The following is a 24564-nucleotide window of genomic DNA, read 5'->3' as shown; positions in this document are numbered from 1 at the left end:
TTCTCCATTGCACGGCCAATTCCCCAGAGACTTTGAGCTTCTACTGTCTGGGTATTTGGGGCCTTTCTAGTTTTTATTCTTCCTATCTGTGTGATCAGGTTTTTCTTTGATTCTATGAATGTCTACATGCCTTTTCAATGAATTCCTCAGGATTAGTTTAATGAGATTTATTTTAGCTGTGTTTAGGTAACATGGAATGTGGAAGGGTGGGTTCTTTGTCTCATGAATTCAAAGAATAAAAGCCATGGACACAAGACTGAGAGCAAAATAGTAGAATTTATTAGAGTAACAGAAAGAAAGCGGAGCTCAAAAGGTGGGGAGGGTCCCAAGAGAGGGTTGCCAATGAGTGTGTATTGTCTAGGGGTGTTTATGGGTTTGATCTGTTCCTGTAGTTGATTGGTGGGATAACATATAAATATGAGATTCAGAAAGGGGTCAATCAATTCTATTTTGTCTTCTTCAGCAAATATGGAGAAAACTGATTTCTAAGCCTTTATTAGCGCAAGGAGAAGGTGGGTGTTTGTTGGTTAAGAAATGCTTTTTAGAGAACGTTTTCTCGTTGGTCATTGCCAAGGACTGTAAAGGAACTGTTCTTGTGGCTAGGACCAATTTGGGTTAGAAGTTTGGTCCCCTAATCCCCTTTTTCTTCTTTTCTCCTCTGAGATCCTTTAATTGACTGCCTATAGGCGGTCTATCTTGTCTCATTTATACCCAGAATTCTTTAATATGGGAATTATGAAAGCAAAGTAGAAAAATGGTTTTATTCTTTTTGGTGTAATTATAGTTCTTGTCTGATACTTTTCCTTCCTTTACTTCCACTGAAGGAGTATACTTCCCACTCATGTTGGATTTGGCCATGTAACTTTCCTTGGCTTCAGAATGGACAGAGAGAAATCCCCTACCCCTTTGATTTGGGATTAGAATGTGATTTGCTTTGCTAGTGGGGTGTTAGCAGCTGGGACTCAACAACAGAGTCTGAGAATGCTGAGTTCTGGGCTCTTGCCCGTCTGCTGTTGCCTTGAGAAGAGCATGACCAGATCTGTGCACAGGTTCCAGGAGGAGGATGAGGGACACTGGGCCAGAGCCACCCAGCTGAGGGTCTCCAGCTGAGGCCAGCAGAACCCCCAGCCAACCACAGAAAACATGAGCTAAATAAATATTGTCGTGTGCCACAGATTTTGTAGGTGTTTGTTATGCAAGATTTTTGTACCATGTGCAAACCAACCCAGAAATTTATTTTAACAAGTGGGGTGCTAGCTAAAACAAAAATTAAAAGATGTGGGACTGGGTAATGGCTGTAGATTGGTAAAATAGTGAAGGATCTGTCATAGAAGCCTGCAAAAGTGGTGGTCCACATTATGTAACCATGAACCATTTGCTGTAACTGTCTTCCTGGAGAGTGGGAAGATAGACATGTAACCAGTGAACTTGTAGGCCTAGCAAGATGGTTTCTATTAGCATCATGAAGTATTAGCTTCATTGAGCTACATATAATGAACCAAGAAAATAACTGGTTGGTTTGCAAATGGAATTCCAAGGGACTGTTGAGAACCCAAATTTTGCTGGTCTAGGGAAAAACAAGTTTCTCAGACCATGTTTTCATTCAATAGGAGATTCTTATTTTTTATTTTATTTTTTAAATTTTTCCAGACTGCATTTTGATTCATTGTATACAGATTCTTTTTTTTTTTGTTTGTTTTTTTGATTCTTTTTTAAAATCGTTTATTCATATTTTTATTTTTTCAGACTGCATTTTGATTCAATGTACACAAATGGGGTACGTCATTTCGTTTCTTTGGTTGTACACAATGTAGATTCATATCATTCATGTAATCATACATGTACATAGGGTAATGATGTCTGTCTCAGTCCACCATTTTTCATGCCCCACTCCCTCTTATTTCCTTCTACATAATCTAAAGTTTCCTCCGTTCTTCTCTCACTCCCCACTCTCCTGCCCTCAAATGTTTATTCCTGTATCTTTCCAGTTGCAGTTGATTTAAGCAGACAGAATGACTCTTGATAGACATCCTTGTTAAAGAGGCATGATACAGATTCTTAAATGAAGACACAGCCTGAGAGTATAGGTCAAGTTCAAGCACTTCAGCAAGACATGGCCTTTCATTGTACCTTTGCTTCAAGCAAGGGTTGAACCATAACACATTTTGAAGACTCAGGAAAGGAGTAAAACCCTGATTGCTTTTCAGTTAGATAAAAGATACTGGAGAAAGCTTAAGGACATCATCCTACTGCAGCCTGGTGGTCCACTGAGGGTACTGATAGGGAATGTTTCTATTCTCACAGAAAGTTCTCTAGAACAATATTGCCCGAGAGTGCAACCCAGGGCCTTCATATCATAGGTCCTCAGTGAATATTTGCCAACTAACATTATCACAATGAATGCACTTTTCCAAAATCCTAGAAAAATATCCTGATGATCCTAAGCCAAGGGATTGTCAACACCAATGGAAAGTGCAGAAAGAGAAGAAGAAACAACCAAGACAAGGTCTGGGGCACCATTACCTTAAAAGACCAAAGAGGTAGAAGTCGCAAAGAGAACTCTGAAGGCATAAGTGGAGAAAAAGAGCCCAGAGAGCAGGATGTCCAGGAAGCCAAGGAAGGCCAGGTGTCAGGGAGAGGGTTATCGACTGGCCCAATGTTGCTGATTGATCAAGGAAGAGCGAAACTGGGACTTTATCATTTTTGATTTCATTTTTCTCATAATTTCTCTGTAACATGAAATAGTATACTTCTCTTTTCTTTCCTCAAGTGTTTCAATACTGATTTCTGTTCTTGCAGATGCAAGATTTATCTTATAACCACTTTTAAAAGTCCTCTTTTTAGAGGTTACGTTATTTCCAGTTCATGGTAACCTATGTAACTTATACTTGTTTCTCTATATTGTTTCCTCAAATTCAGGTGATGTTTCTTTGACTCTTCACTGTGTAGGTGGAGGACATCTGCTTCCCTAATGTCAGCCTCTCTCTCCTGACTGCTGATTTCTGTCAGTTCTATCTTTCCTCATATATCACTCAGGTTTTTAGCACTGACATATTTTTCGGTAAATGTAATTAAACTTCTGATGCTTTTCTAAGTTTATAGGTTGATCATAAAAATAGAAAAGCAATGCATATAAATTATAAAAAGTCCCTGTTGAACTAAGTTTTGTGATTATGAATGCATTCATTAAAGAATCAGTTTATTTGGGAGAATAACTTAAAAAAATGGTGCTTACCTTAAATATTATATTTGTCCTTAAGACACTTAATTGGTATTTGTTTGCCCACGTCTTCTGATGCAAAACCTGGAAGTTTTTTCCTTGAGTATGTCAATCACTGAGAGAGATTTGGAATATTTGAGTCGCAACAACTTTCTCTGAAGCAGGCTATGCTTGGAACAATGTATTTTCCTTCACTATAATACCAGATTCCATGAATAAATAATATTGTCCAAAAATATTGACACATTAAGTGGCATGAAAGGATAGTCTGTCTGAAAAATTCTTTTGATGCTTAATTATTACATTCCTGGGTGGGCACTGTGTTAATATTATTAGAGTGGATTAAATAAATAGGCATATGTGAACAAAGCTATGACTTTTATGCTGAAAAAACTTTATTTCTTGAGATTAAGCAATGGCAAGCAATAATGAAAATGACAAATGATACTGAAGCAATAAACAGCCAAATTATCTGCAGAATAACTGTACAGTTTATATGTATATGGCAACTGTCTCTCTGTGTTAAATTTCTTTATTGGCTTTCCGATAAAACATTCCTCTGTGGTAGTTTAAGTTCCTCCACTCCCAACTCTCACCTTAAAGCTGAAAAACTGTTTAGACAAGTGCAGTTTTGTAGGGAGATTCTGGTTTGATCTTTCACATTCTGAGTGCTTTCAAACATTTTCATCTAAAAGTGGTTTGTTTTTTAACTCTGGGTTCAGTTTTGATAGCTGATAATGTTTTTCTTAAAGAGCTTCTATTAGGACAGAAAATACACTCATGAATCCATCTGGAGCCTTGTTCCATGTAGGTGATAACTTGGTGTAACCAGTTGAGCCCGAAGCACTTTTTTATGTACTAAGAAACAAAACAAAACAAAACAAAACAAAGCCCCCCAAACAAACAAAAAACCACCTGTGTTCCCAATGACCAGAAGTGTTTTTGGTAAACATTTTCTAATAGTTGCCTCTAGTCCTTTACTTTTTATAAAAGAAATAAAATGTCCCCAGTTCTTTTTAATAAAATTTTACACATACAAACTAAGAACAAAGGACTGTTTGGACATTGTAGAGTTCTAAGAAAGAGAGGCCCAGATTAAACAAATAGTAAGTGCCACTACATCTATGGCCCAAGAAGCAACAGTGCTTGGGTGATGTTTTCCAGGCAACCCTACAGCATAAATCTTTAATCCCACTGCCTTTCATGTGACATTTATGTATAAAAACTGTTTATAGAGCAATGTAACCTTTTCTTGTGGTCATTCGGATTTATCAGGGCTGCCAAGGCCTGGGTCTTACGATATAACTGCTCACAGTACGTCAGCAAATATTATCAACACATTTTGCTTTTGCTCTTTGTTTGGATTCTCACCAGAGCCAAATAAGGGGCTGATGTCCCAGTTACACAACAAGGTCAATGGCAAGAAGACCGAGTCTGACAGAGTCGTACATGCAGACTCGTGTCTGTGCACCCAGCAGCAGCCTGTCTTTGCAGAAGTAGGACTTTCTCTTCACAGCCTGCCTCAATTTTGAGTTCATAAAAATTTAAGAGAGGACACATTCATCTCCACAAAATATTCAAGGGAGGAACAATTGACTCTTATTTAAATAACAGAAAACTGATCCAGAAATAAATTGGTTGCTATATTAGAAAGTAATCTGCTCAAGTTAGGGAGTAGAACATGTTTTAGAATTATAGATTTGGGAAAAGGCCATTGAGGATGATTTTTTATTGAGTAAATTGGGAGAAAAATTTATGGGAATGTTCTGCTCACTGTATGGGACTCTTGATAGTAAACCACCAAAACCCAACTCAAATTAGATTTTCTCAAAAGGGGGAATTGATTGACACAATTGATTGTCAATTTTGGGGCGTCAAGAGGGTAAGCTTGGCCTTGGACATAGCTGGCCCTCGGCCTTCTAGATGTACCTCCCCCATCTGGTTTCCCTCTCAACCTCTTCTAGGAGGTGGCTCGAGGGCCCCAGGAGTGCCAGAGGCAAGCGGCCTTTAATGACCATTGTTACAGAGAAAGAGTAGCTGCATCCTGAGACAGGGCCTGGGGACATTGTGGTTGACTCAATTTGGGCAGGGGCCTTTTTCTGATCTAATGGTTGTGCCCAGAGAGGGGGGCGTGGTTTTCTGAGTATCTCAGCCTGGACCATGACTGATCCTTCAGCCGGGAGGCGGTATCAATTCCAGATGTAGCACATGGTCTTTAGAATGGTGGAAGACCATGTGCTACATCTAGACCACGTGCTACATCCCCCATCCCAAGGGAAGGGATGCTGGATGGGTCACAGCAATACCTGCTGACAATAGCTAGTCAGTGACGAGCTGCACGTGGAACTCAGGAATCCTAACTCCATGTTTACTTCTATTGCCTGGTTCTTCGTTTCTGTTGTTCACCTAATCATGTGTCCTGTCTGTGAAGCAAAACCACCAGAGATGGAATACATATGTATAAGTGTACAAGAGTCATTTTACATGTCTGTACTTGCATTTGGGAATGTTAAGAATTAATAAAGGAGAGAGCTGATGCCTGGAAGGACCTGCCTCTTTATGAGGAAGTTAAAAAATGGACCACAGACCCCAAAATATCAAGAATTGGTTCACCATTAAGGCGTGCTTTTTCCTCAAGGTTGTTACCTTTGAATGACTCTAAAATGTGGCAGTAACAGGGGCTTTACTGATGAGAAAACTGAAAATGCACAATTGTGATAAGAAACCTGTTGTCTAGATTTTTTTTTTCTTTTTTTTAAATCCAGTGCTAGCCATGGTACTTGGGGCCTCCTGCATGCTAGGCAAGCACTCTTACCACTGAACTACAAGCCCAATCCTGGAGTTTTATCTGAACTATTTGAGTATCAAGGAGGGGAGGAATCATAAAACAAAACAAAACAAAAAAAGCAAACACTGGTTTGTATTTTCATGAGACAAAAAGATGTCTCGTGAAGTTCTCTCTCTCTCTTTTTTTTTTTTTCTGATGTTCCCAGGTGGAATAAAGAGATTTAGCAGGTAAATTTTAACAAGTGGAAACTCCTTTTTTAGCATTATGGAAATTTGCAACACTTCAAATGGTTCTGTTATTATTTGCTTAATTCTTATTTAATTGAATCTCCATTTAAATGTCCTCATCCTTTATTGAGTAAAATGATAACTAAGGCAGTAATGAGAAGAATTTCTACCATGAAGTATTAAAGAGTTAATAAATTAACACATTTCACTTGAGCATGTCACCTGCACATAGCGATCTGTGGAAGGGAAGAGAAGAGAGAAGATGTCTTGTCTTTGGTATCGGGTATCAATAGACTTTCTAGTATATTTGCTTTTGCCTAGCACAGTGCTCCAAAAACTGTGATGTGCAAACTTTAAAGGATTTGTTAAAACCCAGATGGATGGGCCATACCTCCAGAGTTTCTAATTCAGTAGGTCTGTTCGAGCCTGCTAATTTGCATTTCTAGCAAGTTTCCAAAAGTTGATGCTACTCATCTGGAGCTGCATTTGGAGCATAACTACTCTAGACAGACCCCAAAGGTAAGCTCTGGGTGAAGAAGATCAGAAGACCTACCATGTTCTTTGATAGGTAGAATTAGTATTCCCAAATGGCCATATTACCAAAAGCAATCTACCTATTCAATGAAATCCCCATCAAAATAGCAATGATATTCTTCATAGAATTAGAAAAAATAGCTCTGAAATTTATAAGGAAAAATAAAAGACTCAAAATAGCCAAAGTAATACTGAACATGAAGAGTGATGCTGGAGCCATCACAATACATGATCTCAAGTTATCCTATAGGACTATACAAACAGTGACTGGTATTGGCATAAAACTGATACGAAGGTCAATGGAATAGACTAAAAGATACAGAGACAAATTCACATAAATATAGTCATCTGATCCTTGACAAAGGTGCCAAAAGTACCCATTAGTGAAGACAGCCTTTTAAATAAATGGTGTTGGGAAAACTGAATATCTACATGTAGAAGAATGAAACAAGATCTCTACCTCTCACCTTGAACAAAAATCAACTCAAAGTGGATGGAAGATCTAGCAATTAAACCAGTGAAAGTGCTTGAAGGAAACATAGGGGCTACACTCTAACACATTGGTGCAGGCACCAACTTTCTTAATAAAATTCCTAAAACTCAAAAAATAAAACCAAGAATCAAGAAGTGGAATGAAATTATATTTAAAAACGTCTGTATGGTAAAGGAAACAACTAAAAATGTGAATAGAGAACCTGAAGAGAGACCTACAGGATAAGAAAAATCTTTGTCAGCTACTCTCCTGATAGGTGATTAATAATCAGAACAAACAAGGAACTCAGAACACTGAACATCAACCAACAAACAAACAAATCAAGAAATTAACCTACTCAGTAAATGGGTAAAAGATGTAAAGAGACATTTCTCAAAAGTGAATATATAAAGGATCAACAAAAATGTTAACAAGAAAAAATGTTCAACATCATTAGTAAACAGGGAGATGTCAATCAAAATTACATTGAGATTTCATCTTACCCCAGTGAGAATGGCACTCATCAGGAAAGAAAATAGCAAGGATGTGGAGAATAAGTACACATACTTTATTAGTGAGGCTGTAAATTAGAACGACACTTTGGAAATCAGTATGGAGATTCCTGAAAAGACTAGGAATGGAACCACCATCTGACCCAGCTATACCACTGCCTGATATTATCCAAAAGGAGTAAAATCAGCATATAATAGGGATATGTGCATACCAACATTTATAGCAGCACAATCCACAATTATCAAGTTATTGCTAAGTCTCAGTGCTCACCAATAGACAAATAAAGACAATGTGGTACATAGCAAACTGGAGTTTTACTCAGCCATAAAGAATAATGAAATTATGTGATTTGCTGGTAAATGGATGGAACTAGAGAACATCATGTTAAGTTAACTCAGAAAGTCAAGGGTTGAATGTTTTCTCTTACATGGGGAATCTAGAGGAAAAAAGGAAATTAAAAAAAGGGATCTCATGAAAATAGAAGAAAGATCAACAGAGAAGTGAGGGACCAAGGCAGAGGGAAGAGGGAGGAGGGAAGACAAATGAGAAGATGAAACTAGGAGATGAAATTGACCAAGGTATGTTACATGCATGTATGAATACATCAGGATTTATTACAATTTTATGTATAACTATAATGCACCAATTTAGAGAAAAATGAATAGAAGGAAGACCAATAGAGTAGAAGAAGAGGATCAATAGAGGGATCAATAGAGTAGAAGAGGGAGGATTGAAAAAAGAAAATTATGTTTTACTCATTTATGAATATGTAAAAATGAACTCCACTATTATATATAATTATAGTGCATTGATAAATATTTTTTAAATTACAATGCTTGCTCAAGAATTATCTTGATTGTTGGATCCAAGATGGCGGACTAGAGGGAGGCTGCTTTCCTTGTCGTTCCATAACTCTGGTTTCAAGCAGAGGATATCTGTTTCTTGGTGAGGCAGTTTTTGCTGCTTATCAATCCCCTGCTGTTTACCCCATTGGTCTGCTGTGATCACCTGCAGTCTGCCAGCATATCAACGCCTTTTTTGAGTGCAGATTGCTCACTGTCAGGTGCCTGTCATCCGCCATTTGCCTGCCTCTAGCCTGTCCATCAACTGCCTTACACCTATCCATCACCCAATGCACGAGGTTCACCTCCCGATCGTCCGACAACAGTCAGCAAACTGATCGCCGACTGCCAGTGGAGCACCAGCTGCCTGCTGTTGCCTGGAAGTTCACTGTTACAGTACCTGCAGGTTTGATTACACGTGGCTGCCGCCATTTTGAGACAACAGCCAGGCCCCATAGGACCCCTGGCCAGACTGACTGAGCCCTGTCTCCAGGATCCCTCAGCCCGACCAATCACTCCCTGCCTCTGGGGCACTCACATTGACTGACTGCTCCCTGCTGCCAGCACCCCCAGACCAACTGACTGCGCCCTATCACTGGGCCCCCAGACCGACTGATTGCACCTGGCCTCCAGGATCCCGCAACCACACCAAACACATCCAAACTCCAGGACCCCTGCCTGACCAATCGCACCCCGCCTCCAGGACCTCCAGCTGACCACATCCACACCCTGAGATGCAGCTCCCCATTTGCCAACACATTTGGAAAACAGAGTGACCATCTTGGCTTATCCTGGAAGCCATAGCTCTGATCTTTAGGTGGGGCAAATCCCATCCTGAGACACCTGCTAGAGACTTGAAGCTTAATGTCAGGTATCTCTCATGCATCAGGCTACTGAACACTGGGAGGTTTCATTACTATATGACTATTTTACTGTAGATTTTCTTTTTTATCCTTATTGAAAAAGTTTAAGTTTTTATTTCTTTACTTTTCTTGCTCTCTTTTCCTTTTGTTTACCTGTTCCCTCAGAGTCTCTTTCTCCCTTTTTGCATGCTAACATCCAATATCTTTTGATTACACTCTCACCCTTTCTATTATCTAGAACTTCTGTATATTCTTTTCTTATCCCATTAACAGCCACATTCTACATCCCTCTGCATCCTCTTTGTCCTCCACTAGAAACTGCAGACCTTATTGCAAATCTGTTTGTTTTACTGAAGATAATATTTGAACCCATTCTGTTTATAATGACACTTTTGTTATTGTCCTCATAGGGGCAATTTGGCCTAGGATTGCATAGTGTCTGAATTGGGCACTGCTAATATTGATCTTCCCTTAAAGAAAAGGTTTTGGAAACTTATAGGGCCACTATAAGCCTATAGGGGGAAATCTGCAATACCCCAGATCTGCACTGCTAGAGGGGAAGATACATGAACTACATGAAAAAAAAAGGGAAGAAAATGATCCAAACAAATCTAGATTCTATACTCATAGAATCCAATGACAGTATGTTAGAAGAAATATCAGAAAAGGACTTCAGATTATACATGAATAAGATGATTCATGAAGCAAAGGATGAGATAAGATAGAAAATGCAGGCCATAAATGATAATACCAATGAGCTGAAAGATCACCTGCAGGAAGCAAAAGATCATTTCAACAAAGAGATCGAGATTCTCAAAAAAAAAACCAAACGGAAATCCTTGAAATGAAGGAAACAATAAACCAAATAAAAAACTCAATGGAAAGCATCACCAAAAGACTAGACAACTTGGAAGACAGAACCTCAGACAATGAAGACAAAACATTTAATCTTGAAAATAAAGTTGCCCAAACAGAGAAGATGGTAAGAAATCATGAACAGAATCTCCAAGAACTATGGGACATTATGAAAAGACCAAATTTAAGAATTATTGAGGTTGAGGAAGACACAGAGATACAAACCAAAGGAATGAACAACCTATTCAATGAAATAATATCAGAAAATTTCCCAAACCTGCAGAATGAAATGGAAAATCAAATACAAGAGGTTTACACAACACCAAATGCACAAAATCAAAACAGATCCACACCAAGTCATATTATAATGAAAATGCCTAACATTCAAAATAAAGATAGCATTTTGAAGGCCACGAGAGAAAAGCATCAGATTACATATAGGGGGAGACCAATACAGATAGCAGCCATCTTCTCAACCCAGACTCTAAAAGCTAGAAGGGCCTGGAACAACATATCTCAGGCTCTGAAAGAACATGGTTGCCAACCAAGAATCCTATACCCAGCAAAACTAACCTTCAGATTTGAAGATGAAATAAAATCCTTCCATGATAAACAAAAGTTAAAAGAATTTACAAATAGAAAGCCTGTGCGACAGAATGTTCTCAACAAAATATTCCATGAGGAGGAAATGAAAAACAACAATGGAGGTCAGCAAAGGGAGGAAATACCTTAGAGAAAAACCACTCAAAGGAGAAACCAAGCCAATTTAAAAACCACAAATAAGCCCAAATGACTGGGAATATAAATCATATCTCAATAATAACCCTGAACATTAATGGCCTAAACTCATCAATCAAAAGACATAGACTGGCAGAATGGATTAAAAAGAAAGACCCAACAATATGCTTCCTGCAAGAGACTCATCTCATAGAAAAAGACATCCAGAGACTAAAGGTGAAAGGATGGGAAAAAAACCTACCATGTACATGGACTCAGTAAAAAAGTGGGGGTTTCCATCCTTATATCAGATAAAGTGGACTTCAAGCCAAAGTTAGTCAGAAGGGATAAAGAAGGACATTTCATACTGCTTAAGGGAAACATACATCAGGAAGACATAACGATAGTAAATATTTATGCCCCAAATAATGGTGCATCCTTGTACACCAAACAAATCCTTCTCAATTTCAGGAATCACATAGACCACAACACAATAATTCTGGGTGACTTTAATGCAACACTGTCACCACTAGATAGATCTTCCAAACAAAAACCAACTAAAGAAACCATAGAACTCAATAACACAATCAATAACCTAGACTCAATAGACATATATAGAATATTCCATCCATCAACAAGCAAAATCACTTTCTTCTCAGCAGCACATGGAACCTTCTCAAAAATAGACCATATGTTATGCCACAAAACAGCCCTTAGGAAATGCAAAAAAATAGAGATACTGCCTTTTGTTCTATCAGATCATAATGGACTGAGAATATAAATCAATGACAAAATAAAAAACAGAAATTACTCCAACACCTGGAGACTAAATAATATGCTATTGAACGAAATATGGATAACAGAAAACATCAGGGAGGAGATAAAAAAATTCTTAGAGGTCAATGAGAACAAGAGCACAACATATCAAAATCTCTGGGACACTATGAAAGCGGTACTAAGAGGAAAATTCATTGCATGGAGTGCATTCCAGAAAAGAATGAAAAGTCAACAACTAAATGACATAACATTACAGCTCAAAGTCCTAGAAAAAGAAGAACAGAATAAGAGCAAAAGTAGTAGAAGACAGGAAATAATTAAAATCAGAGCTGAAATCAATGAAATTGAAACAAAAGAAACAATTCAAAAAATTGACAAAACAAAAAGTTGGTTCTTTGAAAAAGTAAACAAAATAGACAAACCCTTAGCCCCACTAACAAAGAGAAGGAGAGAGAAAACTCAAATTACTAAAATTCATGATGAAAAAGGAAATATCATGACAGACACCACTGAGATACATAACATAATGAGAAGCTACTTTGAAAATCTGTATTCCAACAAAATAGAAACTACCGAAGACATTGACAAATTTCTAGAGACATATGCTCCTCCCAAACTGAACCAGGAGGACATACACAATTTATACAGATCAATATCAAGCAATGAAATAGAAACCATTAAAAACCTACCATCCAAGAAAAGCCCAGGACCAGAGAGATTCTCAGCCGAGTTCTACAAGACCTTCAAAGAAGAACTCACTCCAATACTTCTCAAAGTATTCCAGGAAATAGAAAAGGAGGGTACCCTACCAAACTCATTCTATGAAGCTAATATCACCCTCATACCCAAACCAGGCAAAGACACATCAAGGAAAGAAAATTTTAGACCAATATCCTTGATGAATATAGATGCAAAGATCCTTAACAAAATATTGGCAAACCGTATCCAAAAACATACTAAGAAAATCATGCACCACGAACAAGTGGGGTTCATCTCCAGAATGCAAGGATGGTTTAACATCTGTAAATCAATAAATGTAATCCATCATGTCAATAGACTGAAGGATAAGAATCATATGGTTATATCAACTGATGCAGAAAAAGCGTTCAACAAAATACAACACCCCTTCATGCTCAAAACACTAGAAAAAATAGGGATAGTAGGAACATATCTGAACATTGTAAAGGCTATTTATGTTAACATCATTCTTAATGGAGAAAAACTGAAACCATTCCCTTTAAAAACGGGAACAAGACAGGGATGTCCTCTTTCACCACTTCTATTCAACATTGTCCTCAAAACTCTAGCCAGAGCAATTAGGCAGACCAAAGACATTAAAGGGATACGAATAGGAAAAGAGGAACTTAAGCTGTCACTATTTGCTGATGACATGATTCTATATTTAGAGGATCCAAAAAACTCCTCCAGAAAACTTCTAGACCTCATCAATGAAATCAGCAAAATAGTGGGCTATAAAATCCACACGCATAAATCTAAAGCATTTTTATATGCAAGCAACGAAACATCTGAAAGGGAAATGAGGAAAACAATTCCATTTGCAATAGCCTCAAAAAAAATAAAATACTTGGGAATCAATGTAACCAAAGAGGTAAAAGATCTCTACAATGAAAACTTCAAAACATTGAAGAAAGAAATTGAGGAAGACCTTAGAAGATGGAAAGATCTCCCATGTTCTTGGATAGGCAGAATTAATATTGTGAAAATGGCCATACTACCAAAAGTGCTATACAGATTCAATGCAATTCCAATTAAAATCCCAATGATGTACCTTACAGAAATAGAGCAAGCAATCATGAAATTCATCTGGAAGAATAAGAAACCAAGAATGGCTAAAGCAATCCTTAGCAAGAAGAATGAAACAGGGGGTATCGCAATACCAGAACTTCAACTATACTACAGAGCAATATTAACAAAAACGGCATGGTATTGGCACCAAAATAGACAGGTAGATCAATGGTACAGAATAGAGGACACAGACACAAACCCAAATAAATACAATTTTCTCATACTAGACAAAGGTGCCAAAAATATGCAATGGAGAAAAGATAGCCTCTTCAACAAATGGTGCTGGGAAAACTGGAAATTCATATGCAACAGAATGAAACTAAACCCCTATCTCTCACCCTGCACAAAACTCAACTCAAAGTGGATCAAGGACCTCGGAATCAGACCAGAGACCCTGCATCTTATAGAAGAAAAAGTAGGTCCAAATCTTCAACTTGTTGGCTTAGGATCAGACTTCCTTAACAGGACTCCCATAGCATAAGAAATAAAAGCAAGAATCAACAACTGGGATAGATTCAAACTAAAAAGCTTTCTCTCAGCAAAGGAAACTATCATCAATGTGAAGAGAGAGCCTACAGAGTGGGAGAATATCTTTGCCACTCATACTTCAGATAAAGCGCTAATTTTCAGAATCTATAAAGAACTCAAAAAACTCTACACGAAGAATACAAATAACCCAATCAACAAATGGGCTAAGGATATGAACACATGCTTCACAGAAGAAGATCTACAAGCAATCAACAAACATATGAAAAAATGTTCACCATCTTTAGTAATAAGAGAAATGCAAATCAAAACTACACTAAGATTCCATCTCACCCCAATTAGAATGGTGACAGTAGGTGTTGGAGAGGATGTGGGGAAAAAGGTACACTCATACATTGCTGGTGGGGCTGCAAATTAGTGCAGCCACTCTGGAAAGCAGTGTGGGATTCCTCATAAATCTTGGAATGGAACCACCATTTGACCCAGCCTTCCCTCTCCTTGGCCTATACCCAAAGGACTTAAAATCAGCATACTACAGAGATACAGCCACATCAATGTTCATAGCTGCTCAATTCACAAAGGCCAGACTGTGGAACCAAGCTAGATGTCCTTCAATTGATGAATGGATAAAGAAACTGTGGTATATATATACAATGGAATATTACTCAGCCATAAAGAATGATAAAATTATGGCATTTGCAGGCAAATGGATGAAATTGGAGAATATCATGCTAAGTGAGATAAGCCAATCTCAAAAAAACCAAAGGACAAATGATCTCACTTATAAGTGGATGATGACACATAATGGGGGGTGGGAGGGGGAAGAATGGAGAAAGGAAGGACTGTATAGAGGGAAAAGAGGGGTGGGAGGGGTGGGGGGAAGGAAAAAAATAACAGAATGAATCAAACACCATAACCCTATGTAAATGTATGATTATGCAAAAGGTATGCTGTTACTCCATGTAGAAACAGAAACAACATGTATCCCATTTGTTTACGATTAAAAAAAAAAAAAAAAGAATTATCTTGAGAAAAGTATATTCCCAGGGCCAGCCCTGAGACGGATTCACGATGGCTAGGATGGTTTTAGGAATCTGCATTTTATAACTATTGTTTCCTCTTCTTTTCCCCACCCTCCCACACACTGCTGGTGAAGTTTAATGCGGATGGTTCAAAACTCACACTTGGAAAACATTGTCAGGAGAAAAAGTCTATTTCAAAGTACTGCTAGGCTTTCTTTCCTCAGATGTGCATGTCAGTGACTCCGTATTTGATGGGAGAATGAAATTGCTTTCCACATTTCTTCTCTGACTTGATTAATGATCAGTTTCCAAAATTTGCCTTGTGACGGTCCTCAAAGTCTGGCTGGCTGGCGTGGAGCAAAATTTGAGTTCCAAAGTTTGCACATGTTGGGAGGATGCCAAGAATAAGGGAACAGAGTGACAGGTGGGACTGAGGCCCCGTCCTGGCCTGCTGACCTCTCCCCGTGCCGTTGGGAGTATCCACCTACCTGCTTCCCACCAGCAAGAAGCTCAGTCACAAGCATTTTTGTTACAAATCTAAATATGAGACCATGAGTAGAATGTGAATTTTACCTCTTGAAATCAAAGACAAACAAAGAAATAACATTAAATGCTAGGTCATTTCCAGCAGTACCTGCCAAAAGGGGACTCAAATAAAACAGAGGAATTAAAAAAAAGAAAGTTGCAGAATATGCTTAAGAAAGGAAATGTAGTCTGTAAGAACTTGTTGGCTGGTAGGCTGGTTTAGTCTCAGAGATCTGGAATTTACCATCTAATAAATCATTTTATGCCTCTGTGGCTTACATTTTTATCTGTGAAATTGAGCACAAGAGATGTATAGCCACTAAGTTACTCACAGGAATCTTACATTAAACTACCTCCTGAAAAATGACTTTTGTGCCTAACAAATCCATGTTTTTATAAAATGAAACATTTCTTGTGGTCCTATTTTGCAAAAGAGAATTTACCCCCAGCAAATTATACCTTCAACCAGAAAGAAAGAGAGAGACATTTTCTTTGATAAACCATTAAAAATCACAATAAAAATCAGCACCTGACTGAAAAAGACAAAGGGATTTCCCAGAAGTCACAGGAAGCCTAAATAAAGAAGGAAATTCTCTGCAGATTGCTGTGATTTATTCTCGGACCATTCACCTAGAGACATTTTTCTCCAATGACTAAAGTTCTGGCGAGGGAGAATCTTGAATGACATATTCAGCAGAAGATGCCTTGGAAGGCCCTCTTCGTTCCTCTTTGGGATCCAACATGGGGACAGACTTAGAAACGAGGAAACATTTGGCTGGCTCCTCATCAAGGAGAGAGAGCTCTCATCCCATCTAACATTTCGTTCAGCTTTGCCCAAAATAAAGCAGCTGCTTGGTAACGATGGCAGCCCATTCCTGTGCAAGCACAGCCATGTTTTTGGTGGGTCTTCTTCAGCTGAATCTGACGTGTCAGGCTGAGGACATATGTGGGTGCCATTCCAGAAAGAACTGCACATTTATTTTCCTCCCATTTAATGTTTGAACATGATCATAGTCACCAGATGGGTCAGAGAAACGATGACAGCATGGTATAAATCTTCAGAGGGTTTATCAATCTGATTGAATCGAGAAGATAAAGTGGATTTTGCTAGAAATCCAATAAACTCTCTCCACCTCAAAGAATAATAAGGGTTTGTGCCAATTTTCTCCTTTATTACCATCTCTGCTCTTTCTCTTTTTATACGCTTTTCTGTTTCACTTCCTTCATATTAGAAGACTTGTTTTATTCTCTGAAGATGTTAGGTGAGTCTCAGTTCTTGGAGCCTCATTAGTTGAAGAAATTGGCTTCCAGCTGGACAGACCAGTGTTGGAGAATACAGGCCCTTTCCCCACCTCACTGTATGGTCCTCGAACTTCCTAGAATAAAAACAAGGCTAACCTCTCCGGGGGTTGGGAGAGTTAGACTGTGGATATGAAACACTTAGCGTGATTTCTGGCCTAATGAAGAGAGAGCTAACCTGGTCCTGGACACCCAGGGTTGGATCTGTTAGCCAGGGTTTCTCACCAAGAGGAATGAGGTGCTCTTAACCAAAGGCCCTTAACTGTTCCTTAGAATGCAATCTGTGTTCTCTGTTCATGTAGGAATGCTAAAACCATGTCTGTTTTTTTTTTGCTCTTAGCATTAAAATATACAATTTTCTATTGCCTGCCACTCAGAAAATTGCAAGTCATAGCTCAACACACAGTCATAGGCAAAATCAAACTCCAGTACTCTGTTTTCTTAAATGTGCTGCTTCAGCTATCTGTATCTAAAAAAATAAATGGCCATGTCTACCAGATCAGCTCTGTTGGAACTTAGTAGAGCTCCTGTCCCCCTTACCCTCTGTAACTCAGTAGGTGCAGATTTGTAAGGTTAACCTGCTAAAGCCTTCTGAGGTTAAAATGTCTTCATTTAGGCTACATAATCAAACAGTTTGCTAAGATAAAAAATTTTAATTAGGTCACTGTTCTTGATGTTTATTTTTAACTAGAAAAATTGCACATCATGATATATAAGCAATAGAAGAAGATTAAAAAATTCATTGACAAGCAGGTTTGTTTTTATGATCACATTTTAAATCTAACATTTAAGGAATAAAACCTCTCTCTTTCTTTTTAAGTGGGAATTGAACCCAGGGGTGCATTACCACTGAGCTATATTCCCAGCCCTTTTTAATTTGTTTATTTTTTAAAATTTGAGACAGGGTCTTGCAAAAATACTGAGAGTCTCACTATGTTTCTGAGGTTGGCCTCAAACTTGTGATCCTCCTGCCTCAGCCTCCTGAGTCACTGGGATGTGTGCCACCATGCCCAGCTAAGAAACAAAACCTCTTTTTGCAGGGGACTTTGGAGTTGAGCCATGTGACGGCAAAGATATCAGCCATGCAAAGATTGGACAAGAACTTTCTAGAGTAATCAGGAAGTGCAGATACTTTGAGGTGGGAATGGATTGTGTTAAGGGACAGGAAGAAGGCAGTGTGTTGGGATGTGGTGTTTAGCGGGGAGACGTGGGGGCGATGGGGGCTCCGGGACCAGACCTGGGAACAGGTAGGATCCAGTAGGTTGGTGAAGTGAGGTCAGATGCCAGTGGCTATATCCAGGCAGGGAATGCAAGGACAAGTCGCTCCAGCAGAGGGGTCTGGGAGTGGCGGGCACCAGAGCAGGGAGACCCGTCGGGAGGCTGCCGAGATGGCACGTGGGGAGGGAGCTGACACGGGGGCAGGCGAGCAGATGCAGGAGAAGGGTTTTCTAAGCTGCTTTTGAGGAGCGGGCTGATGGGCTGGCGTTGGGAGCAGACGTCAGGAAGGAAAGAGGGAGGTCAAGGACAGCTGCTGGGGTTTCAGTCTGTCCCCACCGTGGGGCATGGGGGCAGTGAAGGCAGAGCCCGGAAGAGCAGATCGGGGGTCGAGACCACTGGCACTGCTCTGGCTGTGTGCATTCTGCCCCGTGGGGGTCTCCAGAGCTTCATGTGAACAAACGCCACATAATTAGTTAAAGGACACTGACTCCAACATGCACGTTCACACTCAGTGAAGATGGAATTACTGAACATCAAGTGCAAAGAGAAACCTGACTTCTGGAGAAAAGGGTGTAGCTCAGGGAATGCTTTGCCCTGCGTTTCTCTCAGCGCCTGCCTTGGGGCGCCTCCCGCCCTGCTGTGCCTCCTTGCAGAAAGTTGTGCTCTCTTCTCTCTCCTGCTGGTTCATACTACTTGTCACCAGTTCGTGGTTCTTGACACAAAGCTGGTGACCATGAAGTGTCAACAGTGTGCACTGAGGCCTCCAGGTCTCCGCCATGGGCGATCTTGCCACTGGGCCATGATTTGGGGGTGGGGAGCCCGAGGTGAGGCAAACATGAGCTTTAGTTTGGTTCTGGTTTGGGCCTTTGCCTGTTCATGGCACAGAGCACCCCCGCCCCCCCGCTCGGACTCTATTTTGGTTTGGCTATGAATCCTCAGTTCCTTCCTTGTTAACCCAGCCAGACTCTCAGGCCCTCAAGGCAGGAACCCTGCTGGCTCTTGCCAGTTCCCCTTCTTGCTTGGATTCTGTTCTCCCCATATCCCTTGGAGCCTCGGCCTGCGACGAAGCTTTGCTCTTCACCAGCACACACGCTGGCCATTTTCCTGAGTGTCTAAATGTTGCCTTCCTCCAGGCCCCTGTTTCCAAGCTCGCTAGCCTGTCAAGAAAGTCAGTGACCCCTTCCTGGACTCCCCAGTCGTAGCTGGTGGTGTTTCCATCTGCCGCCTGTGCAATCAGGACCTTCCCTCTGCTAAACCATCACTGCCACTGAATTCTGCCCCAACCCCTTCCCCAATTCATATGTCACCTTGCAGAACAGGGCTCAACTTCCAGACACCTTCAGTCATCCAAACCCATAGCCAGCAGCCTTCAAACAGGCCACCTGGTTAGATATGACACGAATAATCAAATGAAATGCATGAGGAGAAAATAAGAGAGCCTACTATTAGGGAGGAAAGCAGCGGACTCTGGGTAGAGGACTCCAGAGGGACCTGGGGCACATTGCTCGTGCGCGTGTGTGTGTGTGCACACACTTACAATCTGTAACTATTTCCTTTTTATAGGTGTATACTCTGCTTTCAAGGAGAAAAACTCAATTTTTGTCCACACTGTCACAGGTCAATGAATATTAAATTCTCACTCTAGAGGCAAGCATGTGCTCAATACAAGGGAGAACAGTTTCCATCCATTCACTCATTTTCCTAGCACAGGTGACCCCCTACTATGTGCTGCCAGGCACTCTCTGGCTCAGGACTCATTCTTGAACATCTTTGCCCATGACAAAGTTTGGAGAGTCCCCATCTTCTAGGAACTCAGAGAGAGGGCCAAAGCACTCGAGAACCTCTAGATATTAGAATGATTACGGTGGCTCTTCCCCACCCTCCGTACAAATTCAGCTTCAACAACACTGAACTACAGAATAGGTGCAATAAACTCCAACAAAGTACTAGGTTTTTCCTGTAGGGAATACTCGAATGATTTTGCTAAAATTATATCTCCATAATCAAAATATTTCTATGTATTTCTCCTTACGTGTTGTTCTGTTGCCTCTCTCTTGCAAAGGGCTCAGGTAATTTTCCTGGCTGGTAATTCAGCCTATGGTTCGTGCAAGCAATGGATAGGTATTCAGATCTGAATAAATAACTACAAGAGGGAGAGACTCACCTTATAACGGAAGTGTGTTCCGCACGCCAGGGGTGTAAACAGGGCTCTCTCTCAGTGCAGTGCGTCCCACTGACTCCTTCCTTTTGGCCTTTACATTCATATTCAGGGGAAATTATTTCCAGATTCAGGGCAAACTGGAATGTACATAAATCACAGCTCTCTCACATAAAGGTAACATATGGTCACTTCAGTTTTTGTATGAGATGAAAAGAATGGGGACTCAGAAATAGCCGCCTGCCTTTTGAAGTTTTGTAGGTCTTGTTATTGCAACCCTAAGGTGTAAAATGTTTGTCCTGTGTCTGAAATTAAGAATCAGGCTAGCTGCTAAACTCAAAAGCTTCCTTTATACACTGATTTTTTTTCCCCATAAGTTTTAGCTTACACAACTTGTTCAAAGGATAGCATCAAAGGATTATTTTATCAGTTAGTTTAGGATAATGGACCGGGATTGAACTCTACTCAGTAAAGGGAAACTTCAGACTTGGAGTTAAAGTTCAATCTGTTATTCTTGGCCAATGGCCCAAGAGGGAAATAGAATTCATGGAAGAGACTTGTTTGCTGGACAGCTATGTGATCTGGTAGTTCCACGAAGAGCTCATAGGAGGAAATGATCAAATGAATGTTCACGCACCACTGACAGCACGGAAATACTTCACTTTCCTTGCAAATCTCTTTCTTCAGATGGTTTCTTAGTGCGTTCCTTCAATGGAGCAAGATCTCACTCTTTGTGAGTGAAGGAGCAAATGTCTCCGTTTGGCCTCAGTCCTGGTGGTCATTGGCTTATGGGGATCCGTGATGTGTTTCCCCTGGGTCTCATGTTTCTGCTCCCTGTGGAAGGTGATTTCTTGGCACTCAGGGCAGATTGATCATGATTTTTCATTCTCTGATGTCCAAAGGCAAGAAAGAAGGACTGTCTGGAGTCACTTGTAAAATGATCTGAGGACAGTGGTTAGCTCAGCGTATGCCAGAATGCCCTCCTGGGCCTCATAAACTTGAAGGTGGCCTTTCTTCCTGTGCAAAATGGTATTCTCATAATCTTGGTATCTGAGGAGAGGGCGGGAAGAGGGGTGACAGGAGAGGGAGGGAGAGGAAAGAAAAGAGGGTAATGGGGGTATCAGCCTATGTGAAAGACGGGCACGCTCCTGCTTGAATACCGGCGGGTAGTGCCTGTGGCTGCTGAAAGGAGGCCCTCCGTGGACCAACTCACTGTCCTGGAAGCACCGGTGATTCACTCCTCCGTGGGCCCAGCCAGGCTGTGCCTGGGACCGCATGCTGGGGAATGGAGGTTGGCCTTTGTCTGCAGATCCACACCACCCCTAACGCCAAGCTCTCTCCACACCCAGTCATCTTGTCTGGGCTTCCCAGACCTCTCGGGGTTTGTGTCTACCTCTATCACACCTGGAGAAAAGCCTCAGTGTCTGATTAGACCCTCCAACACATGCGCTTCCAAATCTATAACTTAGGTCCGGCCCACATTTCAGAGGTAGCTTCTTGCTATTATCACTGTATCACTCCGTAGGGCTTGTGGAGAACGCTGAAAGTGGCAGAGCTAAGGCAAATCTGTCAAGAGGTGATAAAACTTATCCATGGGTAAAAGATTAGAAGAATACTAGTTGAGCTGGGCTATAATCCCTGTGATGAGGGAGGCTGAGGAAGGAGGATTATAAATTTGAGGCCAGCCTCAGCAACTTAGCAAGACCCTGTCTCAAAATAAATAACAGAAAAGCATAGGGATATAACTCAGTGGTAGTGCACTCCTGGGTTCAATCCCCAACATCACCAAACAAACGAACAAATAAACAAACAAATTGAAAGATAACAAACGTGGTTGAAATCCATTGCTCCACCATATAACAATGGTAAAAGCTACCACTCATGTAGCAATGCTGGGCACTGTTCTGAGAATTTCCCTTGCACTAATTCATTTAATCCTCAGGATAGTTCTATGTGTTTTGTCTGAAGCACAGAGATGTTAATCAATTGGCCTGAGGTCACACAGTTGGGAAGTCCAGTCCCGGATTTGAGCATAAGCGGTCTTGCTTCAGAGTCTAAGCGTGACTAGATGTGGGGATAACACATACAGTTCTAAGCAAGAAGAAACCACGTGACAGGCAACCACAAGGACTTGAATTTAGAAGGCTTTGCTACTGAACAAGTCACGTTACTAACTTGAGCCTCAATATCTGCTTTAGAAAGTGGAGATAATGTGCTGACTCACAAAGCCTGTGTTCAAAGAATAGTGTTTCCTTCTTTCCTTCTATGATTACCCAGGTCCTCGTCTCTCAAATTCTGTCTTCAGGTACACTGTTGCATGGAAGAGACAATATTTTTCAAGTCTGCTATTAGGTGAATCCTTCCTTTATTAAAAAAATGTGAATACTGTAGCAGGCAAAATAATGTCCCCCTAGATGTCCATGCCCTAACCCCCAGGCCCGGGAACATGTTAGCATCAAGTACAACACTGACACGGCAGAGGGACTTTCAGGTTACCTTAAAATAGGGAGATTATCCCAGAGTGTCCTAGCCCGCTTAATATGATCACGTGGACCCTTAAAAGTGGAAGAGGGGGCCAGAAGAGTCAGAAAGAAATGTGGTAGAAGAGGCAAGAGAGATAGGAATCTCGAGAGTCATTGACCCACAGTTGCTGGATGTGAAGACAAAGGGGACTGTGAGCCAGGGAGAGCAGGTGGCCTCTTGAAGCTGAGAACAGCCCGCGACTTACATCCAGCCAACAGAGACCTTGGTCCTCCATTCACGAGGAACTGCAATTGGCCAACAACCTGAGTAGACTTGAATGTGGACCATTCCCTCGGCCTCCCTAGAGGAGCACAGTCCTGCTGATAGCGCTTGATTTCAGCCTGGAGACCACCGTAGAGCGTTCTGGCTGAGTCACGGTATCCCTGGACCCTACACCTGGATCTGTGAGATAATAAATGCTGTTTATAAGCTGAAACATTGGTTAGTAATTTGTTAGTAACAGTAGAAAACTAATACAGGAACCTACTTTGTCTCAAGAACTCTGCTAGGTACAGGGAATGTACTGGGTGCTAGATAGGTTGATCCCCTGGACACAGGCTCACCCACGTCCAGGGACCAGCCGGGACAGTTCTTTCTTAATTTTGCTTGCCAACTGTTTTCCCAAAGCCATTGGTTTGCCAGTGTTGCTCCAGTCTCCATACTGTAGGACAGTAGTCGTTGCACAGGGATTGAGGTGCAGAGGCTTATGAGCTGTTTTCTGCATGGTCCTTGGGTGACCTGTGAAAACCCAGTTGCCTCCTGGTGCTGAGACGTGTCTCCTCACAAAATGTAACTGAGCCTCTGTGCGCAGATGTGGTTGGGAAAGATGCAGCCTCCAGCTCAAGAGGGAGCACTTATTTGATGAGATAATTGAATTAGTTGCCAAAATTAGTGTTTGAAAATGTTCCCATGTGTATCTTTTCTTGGGGGGACTCCTTTCATAACTCTTTAGACAATGGTAATTATCAGATGAAGGAAAGAATTAAAACTGGAAAGAACAACAAAAGGGTTCTCGCTGTACTGATCTCAGACAAATTTGAGATCATCAGACAATTCGTTGTAACAAACCAAAGTCACATGCAAATAAACACAATTATCTAAAAATACAAAATACTGCCCTTAGGAAACCGTCTTAAGAACTGAACAAATATTTAGATTCGACAGCATCTGTTAAAAATCTGCATGAAATAGCTCCAATAACCTGAACAATGCTTAAGAAACACTTCAAATAACCTGAAAAGAAGCCATTCATGTTTACCAGCGATTTACATAAATGAAAGCCACATCTGCCTCAATATAATCCAAGGTGGAGAAGTGACCTCACCCGATAGGCTTTTTCTGACCAGGTTGTCTAATTATTACATTAGTAAGTCTCTCTTCATCCTATTTATTTTCTTTAAAGTATTTACCATTAGGCATTGTCAAGAATTTTGCTCATTTGTTTCTTTCTAGAATGTGGGCTTCATGAAAGCAGAAACTTCTTTGTTAGATAAGATGCTATTTATGTTCCATCTGGCACCTCCCTAGGAGAGAAATCCTCTGAAATTTCCTAGGAAGAAGAATCTTGATGCACAAAGAGGAAGATCAAGAATTCCTAATCAGTCTTGCTCCTGAACACCCACTGGAGACAGACAGTAGTTTTAGATATTAATTTGTGAGGATCTTTTGGTTGGATCTTTGATGGGAGCAAGAAAAATCATTTGAAAGACCAGGTATCAG

The sequence above is a fragment of the Sciurus carolinensis genome, chromosome 3 (assembly GCF_902686445.1).
Source record: "Sciurus carolinensis chromosome 3, mSciCar1.2, whole genome shotgun sequence".
In the NCBI taxonomy this organism is placed as follows: Eukaryota; Metazoa; Chordata; class Mammalia; order Rodentia; family Sciuridae; genus Sciurus; species Sciurus carolinensis.
The sequence above is the reverse complement of the archived record's forward strand: the minus strand, read 5'-3'. Positions refer to the sequence as shown.